The following is a 21,564-nucleotide window of genomic DNA, read 5'->3' on the forward strand; positions in this document are numbered from 1 at the left end:
CTTCTTTTATTTTTAAGATCAACCATATTCATTCTACAATAAGATTTCAGGGTAGGAACTAATTTTTTTTGAAAAATCTAAAACTGAGTTATGAATATTTAGAATATAAATAATTTATTCTAAAAATATTATGTGTTTTTTCAATCATTATTCAATACAAATCTTTAATTTTTTGATCGCAAAAATTGAAGGATTTGAGTGTGTTGCTGTGTTTATGAAATCTTGCCTGATAATATACTCTTATCCTATATTTAGTTGTATATGGGGCTTGAATTGCTAGTTTTTTAAAAATGATAAAAAAATTATTGTTAATAAACGTTTACTTACTATTATATATCTTAATACGGTATTCTTTTAAATAAAATCTACCATCAAAATTTATTGAAAAATTGGGATTCAAATTTCTTCTTATAATTCCATAAATATTTTGTTTATCAATAAATGTAAGATATCATTTTTATTTGCTCAAAATCTTAGATTATAATGTTCTCTACATTCTTTACCATTTTGTATTATAAAATTGTGAAAAAGGCTATTTTTATGATTACTTTAATCGTATATAAGTCCAGAAATATAAAAAAATAGTAGTATGCATAAAAAAGTTGTTCAAGCATGCCGAAAAACATCTTAGTATGTCTTATATTACATCCATCTGTCTTATAGAAAAATAAAAGATACTAAAAAACAACATCTGCTATATAATTTAACTTCACATAAGTATTTTCGTATTTTAATAGCCTATTTTTTTATCTTAATTTATATAAAATTTGCGTTGCTAATATAGGTATAAAAATGTAATTGAATCTTTTAAATGCACATTTTGATATCAATAGACAAATACCTTTGTATTTTTGGGCTGGCATTGTAACTATATCTTTAATAATTCTTCAATTTCGCTATCAGATTTGGGGATTTTGTATGACCCTTAAGTTTAAGCGAAATTATTGGCTTGGAAATGCCTAAAAAATGAAATCTTACAATAGTATAGAAGAATTTACCCATTAGAATTGGTATTAATCTTATTTCGGCCTTACCTATAGTTTATTGGTGATAGTGTTTTTTATTAACTTAAATTTAAACCATACGATACAGGAATTATTATATAAACTTTTATGTTGAATTCGTGCTGATGATTTAAAAATATGAACGATAAAAACAAGTTGGAGACGTAAACACGTAATAAAATGATTAGATATGCCTTGTGACGTGTTCATAAATATAAATATGTAACTAACCGATTGTTGTCATAGATTAGGTCATGAGATTGTGCAGATAATCAGAATAATTTATAAATGCCAATATATAATTATTTTATGGCACTAAATAAATTTTAAGTGCATCAAAGCAAGAAATACATTAAGAACAAAATTACATTTAATTTAATTTGTATAGACCTTTTGAAAATCATTTTAGTTATATTATCTTTTTTATAGTTTAAAATAAAATCTACTTTATTGGAGGTTGTTTCTTCTAAAATTCAAAAAAAGCTTTGAATTTTATATATAATAATATTTTTTGTTTTTTATAATTTAATAATTTCGATGAAAACAAAATCGGGCCAAAAGTTTTCGGGTAGTTGTAATTCCGTTTTTTTTTATTCGATTAGATTCATTTATGTCTTTAAGTTTTCACATAGCATCATAAAAATTATACGGTGTAGCTATGTAATGTTTCGAAAGTTATTGTTTTGAAAATTTATTTTTATGTTTTCATGAATATATGGGTACATACCCATGATTCCTGATTGTTTACAAAGAGTTTCTACTAAATTTAATTAGCTAAATTTTTGTCTTGAGTTGACAAAACATAATCAATGTAACATAAAAAAATTCGCGCTATTTACATATAAAATCAGGTTGCATAATTAAGAGTTTATATGTTATTTGTATACGGGCTTTTGCGCCTAAATTCTAAATTTAACTTGATATATATAATCATTTCATGTATTTTGATATATTCAGACGCACATATAGAAGTTCTATTGATTAAAAATTTAGGATCTTCTTTTAATTAATTGTATACAATATTTCTGACGCACTTTAATGTTTTAAATGTATAATATATCCATATTTTTAGTGTTAAGGCGCTTTAATCTTTTTTCTTAAAATTTATTGGCAAACAGCAAACATAAATTCAAAAATATTTGTGTATATGAGTAAAATATAGACTTATTTATCTTTGATAACGTTGGTGAAAGTATCAAGCGAACGTTTTACACAGAGTTATTTTATTTTGACTAATTTTCTATGCATTATGTTCATCTTATTCAGTGCATCTATAGAAGTTTGGTTTCCCACAAAGCCTTAATGCATAACAAAGAAACGTGTTGGTCTTTTATAATAACATTTCATTATGCATTTATGTGTGCTAATGTTGTTTCAACCAGTATACAATGTCATCAGAATAAGCCAAAACAAAATAAATCTTTAATTTTATAGGCTGTGATGGTTTTGTTTTGCAAAAAAGTTATTTTTAGTGAACAATTCAAAAAATCGAGAATCTATTCTAATTAAATTATGGACTTGTGCTCATAAAATCAATCAATTATATTATAAAAAGGAGATTACTGTATATTTGTTAAAATTTAAAGGTGCATAAATTACTTGTAACAATCGAAGATATATAAAATCCTCTTTTTGCTATTTTTTTGTTAATTATGTATAGAGCGCATATGTAACATCTATCGACTGATAAATTTTATGAGAATAATGTGCGATTTAATTTAAGAATCGAAAAAATTCTTAACTTATGCCACACTGTGTTTTAAATTATATAAATTTTTTTATGATTAAATGGGAATGGGGACAATATAACTAAACATATTTACTATAAATAGAGAACTATTAAGTTTGTGCAAATTTAAAAAAGTTTATTGGTCCTTTTTTTATTTGTAATTTTTTTTCATTAAACTTATGATATGATAAAATTTTCAGTGAAATCTAAAGTTATTTCATATAGAAAAAAAAACGTATAAAAAATTCACGTTAATCGATTTATATCATTAAAAAAATCATATATTTCAAATATCCACAAAATAATCATGTCATTATTACTATTTTAAAGATTTTATCTGTGCAGTCTGTTCGCATTACATCAATTCTAGTCGAACATATGGTTATCTATGATTAAACAAAGTTTTTCAATCATGAAATTATTATACAAAGTTATATAAAAATTACACCGGGATAAATCTGCTATAATACCTTTTTGCCTTTAATAGTAGCATTAGTCTAATATTAAAGAGTTTTTAATATTGCCTGAAGAATATGTACAAACAATAGAATTGTGGGTAAAACTCGAATTAATAAGTCTTGCTAGCAGAAAATATAATAGGCATGATTGTAAATATGATGAAAATGAAAGAAGTAACAAGCGAACCCGTTTTATAGAGCGATATAAAGTTTTTATGGAATAAATTTAAATAGGTAAAATCAAATTGGTCCATAAATAAATTTCAATGATTTTTCATGATATATAAATTTTACCTTTAGCAATATCAAAATCAGTATATTGTTTTGTTGAAAAAAAATATGCAATCATTTATATTCAAATTACATTGTTTATATGTTTTTTCGGGCTAACACCTTTAAACCAATATCCATGGATTGTATTTTAGCTCTACGGAATTAATCGTAATTGTAATTGGAACATAGCCCGAATGCCCTTAATTTATAGTTTAGTTCTATATTAATTAAATAAATAAATGTCTTTAAAATTTAAGTATACGGTAATACCTTCGAAACACGGAGAATAAACTTGGAAAAATTAAAGACATCAATTAATTGTTGAACTGTTTAATCCAAAAATATAAATAATTATTTATACGGAAAAAAGAAAATCGTATTATATGTTTTATTTTTAATTTTTATTAGATGCTTTTGAAAGTATTTCAAAAAATTCCGCGAAAATAACAACTAGCTGCTATAAGAATTATAAGAAATGGCGTGATGGACCTGAATTTCTAAGATAAGATCGTTTCTCTGAGCCTGTCCTCTGTAAGATTTTTATACAAATAAAATTTTAACATGAAAATAAAATTCAGTAATTACTATCTTTAGATGTATTTTTTTAATTATCTAGGGATTCAAAAATATACACATTATAAAATTAAATATGCAAAATATTTTTTAAAATTTTGCTGTTCATTTATTCCAGACTTATTCTAATGTATAATAATAATAGCGAATTTAAATGAATTTGAATTTTCGGCTCACGGTAATAATTACCATGATTACTTTACAAATAAAGTTAATTTTTTGTCATGGATATAATTTAAGCTATAGGAATGAGGAAAGTATTGGACATATTAGCCTTTAACAAAATAGGAGAGTTATAGAATATGTGTAAGAGATTTCTAAAGTGTGGAAATATAGTATTACTGGAAATAATAAATTTAAGATCACTTAATATATTATAGTTCAATTATACACAGGAAAAATATGAATTCGAGCACACTTCTAACTTAAAAAGAAAGTAGATTTATGAACATCACAGCAAAAATAAATGCATAGGATTGAATTGTTTAATTTCATTCTTAAATTTATAAATCATTGTATTTGTTAATAATTTTCTTCGTAGATCCAAATTGTATTTTATATTGTATGATTTCTAAAATGATAAGATGATTTTATATTAAAAATAGATAATAATGATGTATTTAAATGATTAAGAAGAAAATTTTTTTGATGTTTATTTTAATGTAGACATAATAGAATATATCTTTAAAAAGTTTGATTTATCTATACAATATTAAAGTATCGAATAACAAAGGATTCTTTCAATTCAATGTGGCTTTAGCTTAAATTATAATTAATTTTTACCAAATTCACCTTATAATATCATAAATAAATATTACATATTTATATTGCACATGGTTTGTATGTATAAATCAAGTCTAGATCTATTTACCTTTATCTTGAGCCACGTAATTTTAAAAAGCCTGCATTTAAAATTCGTTTTTATTTTTATCTCTATTGTAATGGTATTTTAAAATAACTTGTTGCTTAAAGTATTTTTAATCTCGCCTTTGCACAGACAATATCTCTTATTCTTTACGTTCAGATCTTGTTGATACATTTACTAATCTAATCTAAATTAATTATATTATTTTATAGTCGAAGAAAATCGATGCTAAAAGAAATATCGTAACGAAAGATTTAATTTTCTGTTAAATTGAACGACTATTCTATGAAAATACGATTTAAGATGTCTTGGATTGAATTTTTATCCAATTACATATAATTCTTTTATTTGCACACTGGAATAAAAAAATATTTATATGAAAAAAATTTTAAATCTAAGGCTTTCTTTCTTCATTCTCAATAGAATATATAGAAAATGAAAATGTTTTTTTGAAAAAAGATAAGAATAAGTTAGGTCTCTTTAAATTATATTTTAAATAGTCTAGAATTATCTACCCATTTTAACACACGTTTATAAATTATGTCGTTGTTTTTTTTGTTGTTCGTCTTTTTATATAGTTAATTTCAAAATTTTTATAAATCTTTCGATTCAAAAATGCGAATACCTTTTAGCTTTCTATGGATATTTTCAACAATATCGAATTAAAATTTTAACTAGATCTGAATTTTTATATATCAACTGGTCATTTAAAGGTTAATAGAAAATTCTTAATCCTAAAAGAGATAAAAATTATTTCCAAGGTGTTTTTATCGGAAGTATGTGTGTATTTTTTTGGTTTTATTTTCTTTAATTAATATTCAATAGTTTTATTTACATATTTAACAATATAATCATAATGTTAGGTTTTTAAACATCTTTGCGATCTTATATATTATTGAATATTAAATCTGTAAAAATTACATTATGTGCGATTAGAGGCTTGAATTGTAGATAAATTTATCTTTATAGATTGAATATATATGCACACATAACTCACAAATTACGATTTTTTTGTTGATTCACTTGTCGTTTCCCTCAAAATCTTCGAATGATTATTTTCTTAAAAGCTATTTCTAACGAGATTTCAGTGTTCTAACTCTATAAAAAACATAACCGGTTAAATTCTTCTATCGGTTTAAGCATGCTATGATGAAAAAATTTATATATTACATTTTCAATTTAATAACACCAGCTATCTTGACCGTTTTAATTCAACTTTATTATTTATAATGATATAATGTACCAAGATACATTTATAATTCAGTATGTTTATATGAATGATTTTTCTAGCACTTGTTAAGAGACATTATCTTTTAAAATTATATAATAACACAAAAATCAAACTTTTGTAAAAGATAATGAGAAAAGTTCGATTAAAATAAAAAATTTATATTTGTTTAGCGCAAATATATATTCTTTTATTGTTAAATTCTAACTATAATAGTTCTTGTGCAAAAATAGAATAATTTTAGCTACAATATTAACAAAAGCTTATTTTTATTAAGAAAGAAAGTTTATTGAATATATTGAGTTAAAAAAAGTTATAAAATATATTCGAAACTAAAATTTATGTGTTAGTCACCATAAATAGTTTTTGGTTTCAATATATTTAGTAATATTTTCACTCAGGTAGATTTCCGAATTTAATCTTAGTTTAATTAATAATCATTATATTCTTCTCTTAATCTATTTTATTTGTGATCTTTTGATCATAGTAAAGTAAAATTAGATTTCAAATTTTCCATTCTAATAAATTATAAGATTTTACACGGGGATATGGAATAGAAAAATCATAAAAATATAATATTTTCCTATTTTTATCTTGGTATAGGTTAAATTCATGTTTATTCAACAAGACTTTAGAAAAAAAAAGATTCGAATAATTAGAGTATATTTCGAAGCGTAAATTTTGAGCTTTAATAAAAGATGCTTTACGCTATAGGTGTGGCAGACCAATGGAAATTATTCAGCTTTATGGCAGAGCTGGAAATCCGAAGAAAATCATAAAAAAATATGATTATGAATATGTAAAAAAGCCATTCCTTTGATCTGAATCTTTTATTAAAATAAATAAAAGGCGTAAGTCACGATTCAAATAATTATAATTGCACATTTACAATTTCTAGTATTTTCAATGTTCTGTCAACCATATGTATTTGTTCATTTTCTGGTTCAACTCAATAAATTTATGATTTAATATTACAAATGGCTCTAACAATTAATAAAGCCCGAATCAATTTCTTGAAAAAACTAGGAAATAGCGAAATAATGCTAAATTTGATTGAATTTGGAATGTTACTATAAGAAAAAGGTGGTTTTAACCATCGAATTTCTATTCTGATTGTTAAAATTTGTGTTTTATAATCATATCGCAAAAATTAGCTGTCGTCCTTTTTCCATCTTCGGGTACATGCCCAAATTGATTATAATATATGACTGAAAATATTTTGAATACATTAATTGGCAGATAATGCACCTATATTAGTAGCAAAAATCTAGAGAAATCTAGTATTTCGATATGAATTAACATAGGGATTTCGCGATATTTCTGCCTTGTAATGGGGTATTAAAAATAAAAACCATTGAGCATAAGTTCATCTAATTTAAGTGACACATTGAGATCAAGTTACAAATAATACAAATGATTGAAGTGGTTTTTAATTGGTGATATTTTTATTGGTTGGTTTTTTCCTTTGGCGATTTATTGGTCAATTTATAAATTTACGTAATGAATATTAAATTAGCTTGAATACACTGCCATTTTAAAGAGTAAAAATATATAGGTGAGTTTTTGCCGATACATATTACACAAAAGTATTAGCAATTTCATTAGGTCATTTTTGGTGAAAAGATATCTCTTATAAATTCTTTTTAAAAATTTTTTTTCCGATTGAAATTGTGGTTTTAATATAAAATAAAATGAATTATTTTATAATTTTATTTGTTATAATTTGCTACGATAGGTATCAATCATAATAAATATATATACAAATAAATCTTGTGTGAAATAATAAGTTAAAAAAGATCTTTAAGGTGTTTATATGATCATGAGATAAAATATAATTATTGGATATAAATATCTTGCATGCCTTATAGTCTAATTTAAAATGGTATGCCCCAAATCAAGGAACCTTTATTGTTTAAGTTTATTTGTATTGAGAGCACAAATTAAATTATTTTCGAATGATGGCTGAGTATTTATTTTCTATATTTTAAATTTTTTAAAAAATTAGCTTCGATAATCTTTAATCTTAAATATTTTTCTAATTTTAATTATATCTCTTCGAATTTTATACGATCATTCTCTTAAATTTTTTATATTTAGTTTGAATCTACGCAAAATCTGCTTAAAAGAATTATATTACCATCACCATTATCAAATGATCAATAAGATTTTGTTTATATTGAAAAAAATCTGATAATCATCTGATTTGTGAATATATCATTAGAAATTTCAAAGAAATATAATGCTATAGATCCGTGATTTTATAAGATTATATGGAGGCGAACGAAAAAACACTTTTTATTGAAGACCGAGCAGAAAAAAATAAATTTTCAGTGATAGATATAGTTAAAGAAGAGTATGTCTCAAAGTGTGATATTCAAAAAGGTCCAGTAGGTGAAGAAATGTGTAAAAGGAGTCTCCCGTGTCTACCACCATCACGATCGCCTTCTCCAGATCAACATCTGCGCAAAAGAAAACGATGTTCTGCAATTGATGATGAAATATACAACACATGTGAATTTCAATATGAAAGGATCGGTAAGGGGTGTTCAAACAAGAATACGAAGATATTTTACACTGACTTCATATCTTTACAGATATTTTTATATTGTTTTTATTTATATATTTTTGATTTCGCAGTCGACTTCAAGCTTGTGTATGTTTTTTTTCTTGGTATGTCTATGCTATTGTCAGTTTATTTTGGTGGAAAGTTATTTAGAAAAAAATTACCATTTATTAAAAATATAAGGTTGTTGAGGGGAGGAGAGTTAGCACTGTTGCTATATGGTATCGTTTTTCTTGCATACTTTGCAATCGTTGTTGCTAATATTGTTGATTGGGTGTTTTATTCGTTTGTGCCGATGGCGTTTTTTTCAATAATATTTACAGGAACGATATTTGTTGATATTTTTAAAAGACAATTTTCGATGGAAGGATTTTCTGGGTTTTTTCTTTTTTCATTTGTGACGGTTGCATGTACAGTTGGTACCATATTTGGGGTGAATTCTCTTGCAGAAGTTATAAAAACCAATTTTATTTCGTTTTTGACTTACAATCTGGTTTATGGTTCTTTTGTGGTATTCAATACGCAAATCAGAATTGGAGCGAAAAAAAGAAAAACTTTGGGTGTTATTGTCGATACGATGATAATGATAGTTCAGTTCATGTTGTATGGCGCGGCTCTTAGTGTTCATATAGATAATATAACAAATTGATGATTTCAAAATTATATTCTATTAAAATTTATCTTAGTTTATGTCAGTAGAAAATTATATCTTATATAAATTCTGTTTTTTATATTTGTAAATCTAAGAAATCAATATATATTTACGCATAAATAGGATTCTTTATGGGATAAACAACATTTATTGAAGGACATTATAATTTTTTTTATTATTTAAAAGTTCTTTAGTAAATTTAATTTTATCACTGTCAATATAACCACTGTTTGTGGTTTTTATATATGTTTTGATCACAAATCCAATATCACTTTCTTTGAATTATGTGTTATGTAATATATTTGTTCATTCGAAAATTTCTAGGGACATTGTCTAAGTTGTATATATATTTCCAAGTTACATTTTGTTTAATTAAATTAAAGTCAATTACACAACCATATATCCAAAATTTTTGCATAAATCTAGCTTCTAGTGCAAATATTAATTGCTCTAGTCAATTATTTTTTTAAATAATTATATACTTAAAAATATCAAATACTTGTTCATTTCATTATTAATATGATCATATTATTTTTACTTTTTATTATTGATTATTATAATTAGTTTTTTATTTGAATTATATTACTGGATAGTCTTTCTGATTTTAGTTCATTTATGTAATTTTTATATTTGCTAGATTTTGGGTGAGAAATAAGATATAATCTAAATATCTAATAAAACTAAAAATCAAAACATTTCACATAATATATCCCCCTAGAAAATAGAGGTTGTAACATTCAAACTAGAAAGAATATATTTTATATTTAGGCATTAAACGTATAATATAGATCCAATTAAATTTTTTATTTTCGACTTTCATTTATTTTTTGGCTTTATTAACTTTGATGCCCGATTTTAATAAATCATTGGCTGAAAATATTCGATAATAGGTGTTAAATAGCAAATAAAGTCATGTAATGATCGATTATATTTTATATATAATGTGATTGAATCCATAAATTATTTATATTTTTTTATTGTGTCATTAATAATGCAATATTTATTTTTATCTAATCTTTAATTGACCACTAAATGCTATTATTTAGTGTTCCAATCAAGAGTTCTACAAATTTATATGTTAAAAATAATATAATTTGTAATTTTCTTCATGAACTTCATATTAGCTTCTATAAACATGTTTTTTTACAAAAATTAAGCTAAGAATAATAAATTTTTTTATTTTAATACTATAAAATCATGGGTAGACAATATTTATGAAAATAGAATCACAAGTTAGAAATTCTTTTATGATAAAGATCAAGAATGGTGTAGTAATTCGTGATTTTTTATTGCTGCGAAATGACTGTTCGAAGTTAAATATATTATAAAAACAGGATGCTATAACTATCGATATTTTTGACTCGATAAATTCTATAGTATCTTAATAATCCAAGGAACAATTATTTCGGTATGTGTATTGGCTGTAAAATATTGCTTTTTTATAATATTCTAAATTTCAACATTCAATAGAGCAAAAATAAATCTTATATGCTACCAAAATCAAAATCAAACAATCCTTTATGTTTTTCTAGCCATTATAAATAATATAAGGTATTATATAAATATTAACAATCATCAGAGTTTTTTAAGTTCTTTGTTTGTAGTGTTCATATAATGTTCCGAATTTTCGTTCATTCTAGAAATTTCCGCAATTTTTCCTTTATGAGATTTGATAATTCTTTTTTGGTGATTAGATTCCTTTTGCATTCCCTTTAACTCATTTAATATGGCTCTCAGTTCATCGTCTGTCTTTTCCTCCCCAGTGAGATCTTCGTTATCTCTCGAACCCCTTTGTTTTTTCTTTCCTGTAAACTCGTTACTATCATTTTCATCGCCGTTTTCGCCTTTCCCATGTTCTTCTGAGTTAGTTAGTCTACCTTGTCTGTTTAATTTTTTTAGTTTTCTGTCCATACGAGCTTCTTTAGAGAAATATGATTTTACATTGCTGACTAGTGGTATCCTAAATCCAAAAATCTTTCCAGCTTGTTTGATTTCACCCGAAAGTCTGTTACATTCTTTCATGTTCATGTTTATTTGATGAGATTTGTCGTTTATTTCATCAAGTTTTTCACCTTGTGAATTTAAAAGTTCGCTGGTTATTTTTTGTTTTTGTGAACTCTGGTGAAGTTTTTGATAAGCTTGTTCGGCTTTTGAATGCGTATTGTCTTCTAATTGGCAGGCGCGCTTAAGTGCTTCATCTTGTATGGGACTGTACACTTTTTTTTTCTCTTTCTTTTCTAGAAATTTTTGAAAATGATGTTGGCTGTACTTGTCGTCCATTTTTTTTATATTTTTAATTTTTAGATAAAGTTGTATTGCTTTATTGGTTTTTTTTAAAGGAGATATTCGTGGCTCCGTTTTTTTTTGTTTTGTTGTGAAACGTTATCAATGTAACAAATCAAAATTCAAAACTATATGTTCAAAAATATATCGGATTTTTACTGTTATTTTTGACTTTATCTAATTGTGTCTGGCATTATCCAGTTTTCAGAGTACATATATTGTATACACATCAAAATTTCTTTAACCTAAAAAGTCACAAAATAAATTTTAAAGTCTGTTTATAGAAAATACTATAAAGATTAATTAAAGATTTTCTATATTTAATCTTTTATATTTTGTGATTTAATATTGATTTTTAATACATATAGTTATATTTTTTTTAAGTAAAATACCCATTTGAGTCTTTTTTATTCTTGTAAATGAAACTAATTCTAATATTTAGCCCCAAAATACATTCTGATATGAATAACATAACATTATAAAACTTTGAGAGCTTCTTAATTCGAAAACATTTTTATTATTTTTGTCTTTTAACTAAACGAAACATCTTATTTTTGACAATTTAAAACTTGGATATCCATATTATTATAATTTAATGTAGTATTTTTCTGAATGTGGTGTGATTTGATAATTGATATATCCTTTTTGTTTGGTGTTGGAACATGGTTTTAATGAAATTAAATACAGATAAGATAACAATAAGTTTTAATGATACAATTAGTGCAAAAATATTTTTTATAGATGCCAAAGTAATAAACGATTACAAAAGACAAAATGAATGCATTTTTGAGGATTATTAATTAAAAATATGGAAAAATACGTTTATATATGCCAAATTAATAAACGATTACAAAAGACAAAATGGATGCATTTTTGAGGATAAATAATTAAAAATATAGAAAAATATGTTTATATATGCCAAATTAATAAACGATTACAAAAGACAAAATGGATGCATTTTTGAGGATTAATAATTAAAAATATAGAAAAATATGTTTATATATGCCAAATTAATAAACGATTACAAAAGACAAAATGGATGCATTTTTGAGGATTAATAATTAAAAATATAGAAAAATATGGTTATAGATGCCAAATTATTAAACATTCACAAAATTTAAATTTGACAAAAACAGATTTTAATCATGTTTAAGCAGTATAAATAAGATAAAATCATAAATTTATAGGCATTGCAATGATCAATACCATATAAACCAAAATTTTCATTGTTTAAAGATGAATTTAAAGCAAAATGAAACGAATTGGGTAAAACTATATAATCAGAATAACGGAATTCATAGTTATTTTTGATACGAGATGAATCTAAGTAAATTACTACTTAATAGCTGCAAAATGTTCAGATTATAACACAATTTCACTTATTATTTTTACTGAAAGTGAATTTATACCAAAATGGCGAAAAGCCAATAACAAACTATTCAGATAACTGATTTTATTGATAATTTTTACTGGAAGATGAATTTATATCAAAAGGTTAAATAACCAATAACAAAATATTAAGTAAAATTGATTTCGTTGATTATTGTTGCTGAAAGATGAATTTTAGTAACATCATAAATATAGACAGTCCTGTGGATATCCATAAAATATTTCACAACATAATTTATTTATTTATTTTTATCCTTTAATTTATGTTTGTAAATTTTAAACTTGTTTGATCAAAATTTAATATTATTTTTAGAGCAGACTTGCCCAATATGTCTTTATATTTTCTCATATTTATAACTTTCATCATGTATATATTTTGTCTTTTCAAGACTTATTAATTCAAGTGTTTTTCTCAATCCTGTTATACTTCTTTTGTCTCATTTTCTTTAATACCTTTATCATGTATGTATCTTTCTTTTAAAGACTTATTAATTAAAGTGTTTTTCTCAATCCTGTTATACTTCTTTTGTCTCATTTTCTTATGCCTTCCTCATGAATGTATTTATTTTCATTTTCAAGACTTATTAATTCAAGTGTTTTTCTCAATCCTGTTATACTTCTTTCGTCTCATTTTCTTTAATACCTTCCTCATATATTTATTTCCATTTTCAAGACTTTTTAATTCAAGTGTTTTTCTCAATCCTATTGTTTGTGTTTATGCTTTAGTTGTAATTCACATTTCATAATATCCGACTGACGGGTCATTAATTATACAAAAATTATCATTCACAATATCCTAGACAATTCTAATCGAATATATACTTTCTCCTATACGATGAATTTCAATTATCAACATTTTAAACCTATAAAACAAAAATTTTAGTAATACGATCCATTTTATGAGACATCCCTATTTAAAAGAGAAATTTCAAATTTATGTAAAATAAATCATGCCCCAAAAATCATTCATTTCCATAATTTATTTTTGAGATTTTCGTACCCATAAAAATGCAAATCTTTGTCAAGACATTAACGGGTAAGACCATCACCTTAGAAGTAGAACAAGATGACACTATCGAGACAGTAAAAGCAAAGATACAAGATAAAGAAGGAATTCCGCCAGACCAGCAGCGACTGATTTTTGCAGGAAAGCAGCTTGAAGATGGACGTACCTTGAACGATTATAATATTCAAAAAGAGAGTACTCTTCATTTAGTTCTCAGACTTCGTGGAGGTAAAAAGAAGAAGAAGAAAACTTACACTACTCCAAAAAAAGTCAAGACTAAAAAAATACGAAAGAAACTTGTTGCTCTTAAACATTTCGATTTATTGAATGATGGAACAGTAAGAATTAAACCTAAGAGCTGTTCTAATTGTGGTATTGGAACCTTTTTGAGTACTAATGCAAAATTCGAATATTGTTGCAGATGTGATACCAAATTCGAGGAATTCGTTGAGGCTGCATGAAATAATTAAATATTCTTGTCTGAATTCTTTTTATGATTGCTGTTCTTTAAAATATAGTCATTCTTTAAAATATAAATTTTACCATAAAATCTTTTCAGCCTAAAAAAATATTATAAGACTCAATTAAAACTCTTATTTTTCTAACATTATCTGGCTGTATTTATAAAATTATACCAAGGGAATCAAGTTTTAATTTTTATATGAATTAGTTATTGTATTTATAATTTTATTTCAATGCTCGTACTAATTAATTTAAAAATATAAATCAGAATTCCTTAAAAAAATTTATAGGTAAAATAACCATTTAATGCAAATTTTCTTTTAAAATTGAATATAATTCGCTCGTATATCTTTTATTATTTACTCATCATTATTTCAAATAGGCAAAAGCTCAATTTTAAGTTTTGCAATATTCCCAATTCGCCAACTAAATTTAGCAAAATAAACATTCTTAGTTTTAGATTTAATAAAATAAACATATTCAGTTTCCAATATCTTAAAAAAAATATTATTCAGTTTTCGATTTAATAAAAACAAATAATATCAATTTATTTTTAGATTTTAAAAAAAAATAAACATATTCTGTTTCCAGCATCTTAAAAAAAATATTATTCAGTTTTCGATTTAATAAATAAAATAATATCAATTTATTTTTAGATTTTAACAAAAAATAAACATATTCGGTTTTCAATATATTTAAAAATAATATTCATTCATCTTTACATTTTTAAAAAAAATTAATATCAATTTATTTTTTAATAAAATCTAAAAATAAACATATTCAATTTTCAATATCCTAAAAAAAATATTCATTTATATTTCATAAATCTGTATAAAATTTAAAATAATCCAAAAATTACTGGTAGGTTTTTGATTTCAATATTTTATTGTATTACTGTTTAAGATTTGTGAATCTAATAAATAAGATGCTGTTGTGTATGCTATCGGCAGGTCCCGGTATGAAAAAAAACAACCTACAATGTTTTGCATGAATATAAGAAATGAGAAGATTGAGACTGTATTATATTCCTTAAGCAGGCGAGTATAAATTATAGATCCAATTTCATCTGTATACTGATTATCATCTTTGAGAAAGAGCCGTGCTCACTCTGATGACGGACAATAAGATGTAGTGAGAGAGCTCATGGAGTGATGTAGCAGTTAGGCAATGGCACCTGTTTCAATAAACATACTTATTAAAGATAAAAGCATAAATAAGATATGGTAAATTTATCTCGAATTTTATATTTCATAAATCTATAAAAATGTAAAAAAAGCGTTCGATCTATAAATTTTGACATAAATAAAACTTTAATTATACAGAATATCAAATTAAGATTGCATTGAATGTTAAAAACAAAATAATTAAATTCATATTTATAGATACTTGATATTTCTTATATGAATGGCCAATATGTTTATACCGCATTTGAAATTAAAATTTATTATTCATAAAACTCGAGACAAAAATTTAAAAACAAAAAGAATTTGATAAACCATGAATAAAATACTAGTTAAATACATATTCGATTTTACTTATTATTACGTAAATACCGACAAAATAAAAAACATGGCACCATATATTATAGCATCAGTGAAAAAACATGCGCGCATAATATATTAATGTTTTATTACACTATAAACTAATTTGTATGATATTTTGTATTGCATATAAATAATTGCGGCAATATCATGGTAAATATACTTAAATTATATTCAATTTCAATGACGGACACCGATTTAAATGATCAAGTATATTAGATATCATAAATTTGCGCGCAATTATGGCAATAATCCTTTATTTTTATTATTTTATATAATTCGGTTCATTTCCTGTAACTATTTATTTCTATTATAAAGTCGTTGGGCTAGTAAAAAGACTTCTTACTTTCAATTCAGGTTTAATTTATCACTGAGACCTTAATATAATGTCATCAAAATCTAATAAAAAAAGGCTTTATGATAATTAAAAATCATAATTTTAGTAAATTATAAAATAAATGGATTCGTCTATTTATCTAACACAATCTAAAATGATACCCTTATTAGATTATTTTGATTTAATATAATCTATTGAAAAATAAAAATTGCATATTTTATAACTGTTTCCGTGCTTAAATTGATTATATGGGCATAATATGCTATTTCTCAAATACAATATTGGATTTGACATGTTAAGGATTACCTTTAAGAAACGAAAAAAAAAATTTAGAATAATAGGTTATCATTTCTTTTTTTTCTATTATTTGATTGTAGATAATTGATCATACAAAAACATTTTTCTCTGCTTGAAAGATATGCCTGGATATACGAAATTCGGAAAAAACACACACATCATTATACTGTTTTCTTTGAATATATCGTCGTTTTAAAAAATTCATATTTATATTTTTTAGCACTATAAATCTGCTTGATATATTAAACAAGATAATATCAGCAGATTTATATATATTTTTGTAAAATAAAATCTTTAAAAAGATATACTGTATGGTTTTTTGTGCTTTAAAGTTATTCCTTTGATATTTCACCCTGGATTTATGAAATATTACGGATAAAATTCAATGATTTCACCATCAAAATAACCTTATACTAGGTCAAATTCTGATAAATAATTAAAAAATTGTATTCTTGTATCAAGATTTTGTCTTATTTTTTATATCTTGCACATATTTTTCAGCTTAAATATAATCTATTATAGTATGCCGAAAATTTATTTACAACTGCAGTGCGAATTATCTAAAGATTTTTTTTGATGCATCAAAACGACTATTTTGCGCTAAAAATCATGAATTTATATAAATAATTGTTTTTTCGAATAAATATAAATTAAGGTCATTTTTTATGCCTAGAAATTAGTCTAAATTAGATTGCTCATCAAAATTAAAATTAGAGATTGAAATTATATTTTTAAATACATAAGAACCCGTATTAATTGTATTTCAATAAATAGGTATTATGTTTAACTTGTTAATTCATAAATGCAAGATATTAAGCAGAAACTATCTTTTTTAGTCGTTTTAAGATGTAAATTACACAATTTTAAAATATTGGATTTTTAAATAATATAATTATATTTATTTTTTTCCTTCATATTCATTTTTAAAAGATAATTATCTCAAAAAAATTTTAATCAAAGACCATACGTTTAATATCTGATGAAAAGATATACATATTACTAAAAATAATACTGATTTTAACATCCGGATAATTAAATATTTTCGCCTATTCATATGTTTTTTTTTGGAAAATGATATAGGTAGTACTTGAATTTACTAACTAATAGAAATTAAATACACAATTTTCATACATTTATTCGCAATATTTTGGTGTATTTTGAAACGAGCATATTTCTTGGTGATTATAATATTGTATACACACTGATAAAAATCAGTTTCTTTTTTTTTGTTTTCCTTGAAAGATCTCATTGTAACATTAGATTTATTTTTTAATGATAATATATGAAATTTATCGTTTATTGCATTTTTGTTGTGGCAACTATTGTGTAAAAAATATTTCTATACGTGCATATATGATTAGATGATGAACATGTTTGTTTTCAAGAATATCGTGCTTCATTCTTTCTTTGGGTAATTTCATTTCTTATAATACTTAGGTTTATGTTGACGAAACTTAAAATATTTCATATGTTTTTGTTTAAAATCAAATATTTCTTAAAATGATTTTCTGTAGAGTCTATGTGCTATAAATATTGAATTTAATCAATCTACTTTGTTAATTAAGTTTTTAAAATGATTCTGTGCATTTTGCTTTTCTTGTGAATATCCTTTTGTTTTTTTTAATTCATATATTCTTTTTGAATGGTTTGGTCTATCTTACGTGACATTAAAATATTTAGACGATCAGAGTTAATTTAAATTTCACGATTTACACTTTTTTGTTTTTAAACCTTTTTTTCGATGAAACACAAAAGAGCTAAGAATTGAATTTACTGGCGTTATGAATTTAAAATTTTGGTGATTAACAAGAAAAGAACAGTTTTTCTTTAGAGTGTCTGCAAAAATACTTATTATAATTAAGATGAAGCTACTATTTATTAAGATAAAACATCAAAATAAATATTCACATAATTATAAAATGTGGATTCAAGAAATACAGAAAGAAATTATGTTTATGAACTTCAAATCGATGTGACAAAAACTTGAGGAATGTATATAAAATTAAATAATATATCATTTCCGAAGTATTATGAAACATTGGAACAGCTGGGTGGCGAAAGAAGTGTGGTTGAGATGGATGTGTCTAGGTTTAGTAGGCGTAGGTACCATAAGATTCCTTTAGTTTTGGGGTTTTGAATGTTTTATACGAATGTTAACGGAAAAATAATTATATTGTTAATTAAAATAAAAAAATAAACGCTTAAAGAAGAGATCTTTCATGGCATAATAAAGAAATTATTATCATACTGATTGCTAAAATAGGTATTTTTATTAACACAAAAATGTGAATAATTCAGTAGGAATTGAAGATAATTAGATTGTATTTCATTCTGAATCGATTAAAGATGCTGGGCTGGTCTAAATGCACGTTTAATTCCAAGAAATAACAAAGAAAATAACTTTTTTTCTGTCAGACACATGTATATGAAGACGCAGATAACAAATCCATTTTTATCATCAATGCATGTAATTTTTACTCTTTGCACAGATTTTTATTTTTGTGAATAATCATAGCATTTAAAACATGATAATCCTCAATAAATTTATTGAACGATTTTGCGTAACAAAAGAATAGATTAACGAAATCGAATTTAGAAAAATACTATTTTGAGTGTTTTGTTTTGGTTCCTTTAAATCCATCAAAACTAAAAATATGGAAATGGCAATTATAATCCTTTAAACACAATTTTTATAAAAAAATTTCTTTTAAAATGCTTTTTTTATGAAATTTACAATTTAATTTAATATAGAAAATGCGCTTTTTATATTTCAATAAAAAAACCAATAGAGTTTATCGAGAAACTGTTTACGATTTTACATCGCAATATTTTTGCATGATTACATAAAAAACAATCTCAAGCTTTAAAAATAGTAAACTATTTTAAATTTTACAGATAAACATCTAATAAAGCTTTTTTTGTGATAATTTAATGAATTTTACATCGCAGTCTTTAAACGAAATTATAAAATATGCATTCAATAAAGTTTTTCTAAAAAAAAATAATAGATTTAAATTGACCTCTTTTACAAAATTTTAAAAATAAAAATTCAATACGGTTTTTCAGAAAAATATTTTAGATTTCTCATCGCAATCTTTTCATAAAAATTAATAATTAAGCACAATTTCTAATTGCAATGATCTAGAAACATATTTTCGTGCCTTTTATAAATGGAATACAGTATTGGATGGCTATACTAAAAACCGTGTTTTTATGCAGAAAAATATATTTTAAATTTTATATATTTTACTCCCATCCCTTATAGAGGGGATTTTACGATAGTTAATTCAACAAATGAAGCTTTTCGAAGTATCAACCATAGCAAAGAATTCTTACCACAAAACAAAAATTGAGGAACTATTAAAAACATTAATAGCATAAGATTTTTGCAAAGATTTTATTATTATTATTTATATTCGTTATAGATAGAAATCTTGTAAAATTTATGTTTTTCTGTTTAAAGGAAAAACAAATGTTTCTCATATCGAAGGCTCATACAAAAAGGTCGTGTAAAAAATTAATATTCTTAATAATATATAAATTTTACAAATTATACATAAATAATATTTTTTATAAATATAAACGCTAACATATGTCTTTGGAAATGGTTATACTTGGATCTTAAGCTACAATATAAATTTGGGAATGAAACACATTCAAAAAATTTCTATTAGATGGATCATGGATCATCTTAGACCTTACTTTAATACTTTGAATCAAGATAGATGAACAATTTCGAATTGTTGTGATATACGATCTTTCAATTATATTTGTATTTTTTATGGGAATCTAAAAATTTCTTATTTCAGCTTGTTTTTATTACCAGATTAACTACTCTTTTCAACAAATTGATATATTTCAGGGATTTAAATCTTTAAAATAACAAAAAAAGGCACAACAGATCTTTTTTTTCATCAGTTCATAATCTATATATATAGAGAATCTTTATATTCATTTCCCTGCATATAGTAATGCCTTTTTTTTGTTGGACATATATTCAGCAACTTGTCATCTATTAAATAAAGAAAAACGATTTTTATGTGAGTCAGTATATATTAATATGAACGAGATTGAAAATTTTGTATTTTCTTTGCTGATTAGACAGTTATTGTAAATAAATAAGTGCCTAGTTTTCTAAATTTTTGATAATAGAATTTTAATTACGATAAATTTTTGTGGCATATATAAAGCGCTGTTTTTATAATTAGAAGGCCCTCTTTTTATTCATATATACCTTCTATTGTATATTTCAAAGGTTAATTGATAATATCATTCTTTCTTATTCCGGTAAAAGATGTATTGGAAAAATTGTATTAATTTTCTTCTAAGATATCTGCATCCTTGGGCAAAATATACTTGAGATTCAATTATTTTAAATATTGGATTCTCGACATATAAGATTTATGTGGATTTTTTGGCAATTGAATCAATTTTCAAGCATAATTTCCCCATTTATTAAATTTTATACCAATTAGATATAATTTCTATAAATATTTAGAAGTAAATAAGAATAATAGTATGAAAATCTAGATCGATAATTTATTTTAATATAATAAAAAATATAAAACCATCAGTTACAAATATTTTCGAAGAATTTGAATATATCTATTGAGGCGGTTGTGTTCAAAGAGTTAAATTTGTCTTTCAAACATTTATTTGATTTTTACGGATATGAAAATTTTATTATATGTGTTGTTTAATCAAACCATAGGATTGAGAAAGACTCTTGAACTGATATGCATTGAGAGAAGATGGGGCCGATGAGGATATACTAGAAGAAGAGATAATAATAAAATATTTGATAAAGAATGGTTCAAGGATTGTATCAAAGTTTTGTTTGTGAAAATATAAAAGTTAAATTAAAAATATACATATAAATAAATAATTGAAAATGTGTTGTTTAA

General features: G+C 23.9%; 1 pseudogene; it reads left to right on the forward strand.

The window, feature by feature from the left end:
- Nucleotides 1-14,025: 14,025 nt before the first annotated feature.
- LOC147066644 (uncharacterized) lies at nt 14,026-20,530 on the forward strand (annotated as a pseudogene).
- Nucleotides 20,531-21,564: the final 1,034 nt, after the last annotated feature.

Source organism: Rhyacophila brunnea, unplaced genomic scaffold (assembly GCF_057557595.1).
Source record: "Rhyacophila brunnea isolate RB1 unplaced genomic scaffold, BYU_Rbru_1.0 scaffold_43, whole genome shotgun sequence".
Taxonomy (NCBI): Eukaryota; Metazoa; Arthropoda; class Insecta; order Trichoptera; family Rhyacophilidae; genus Rhyacophila; species Rhyacophila brunnea.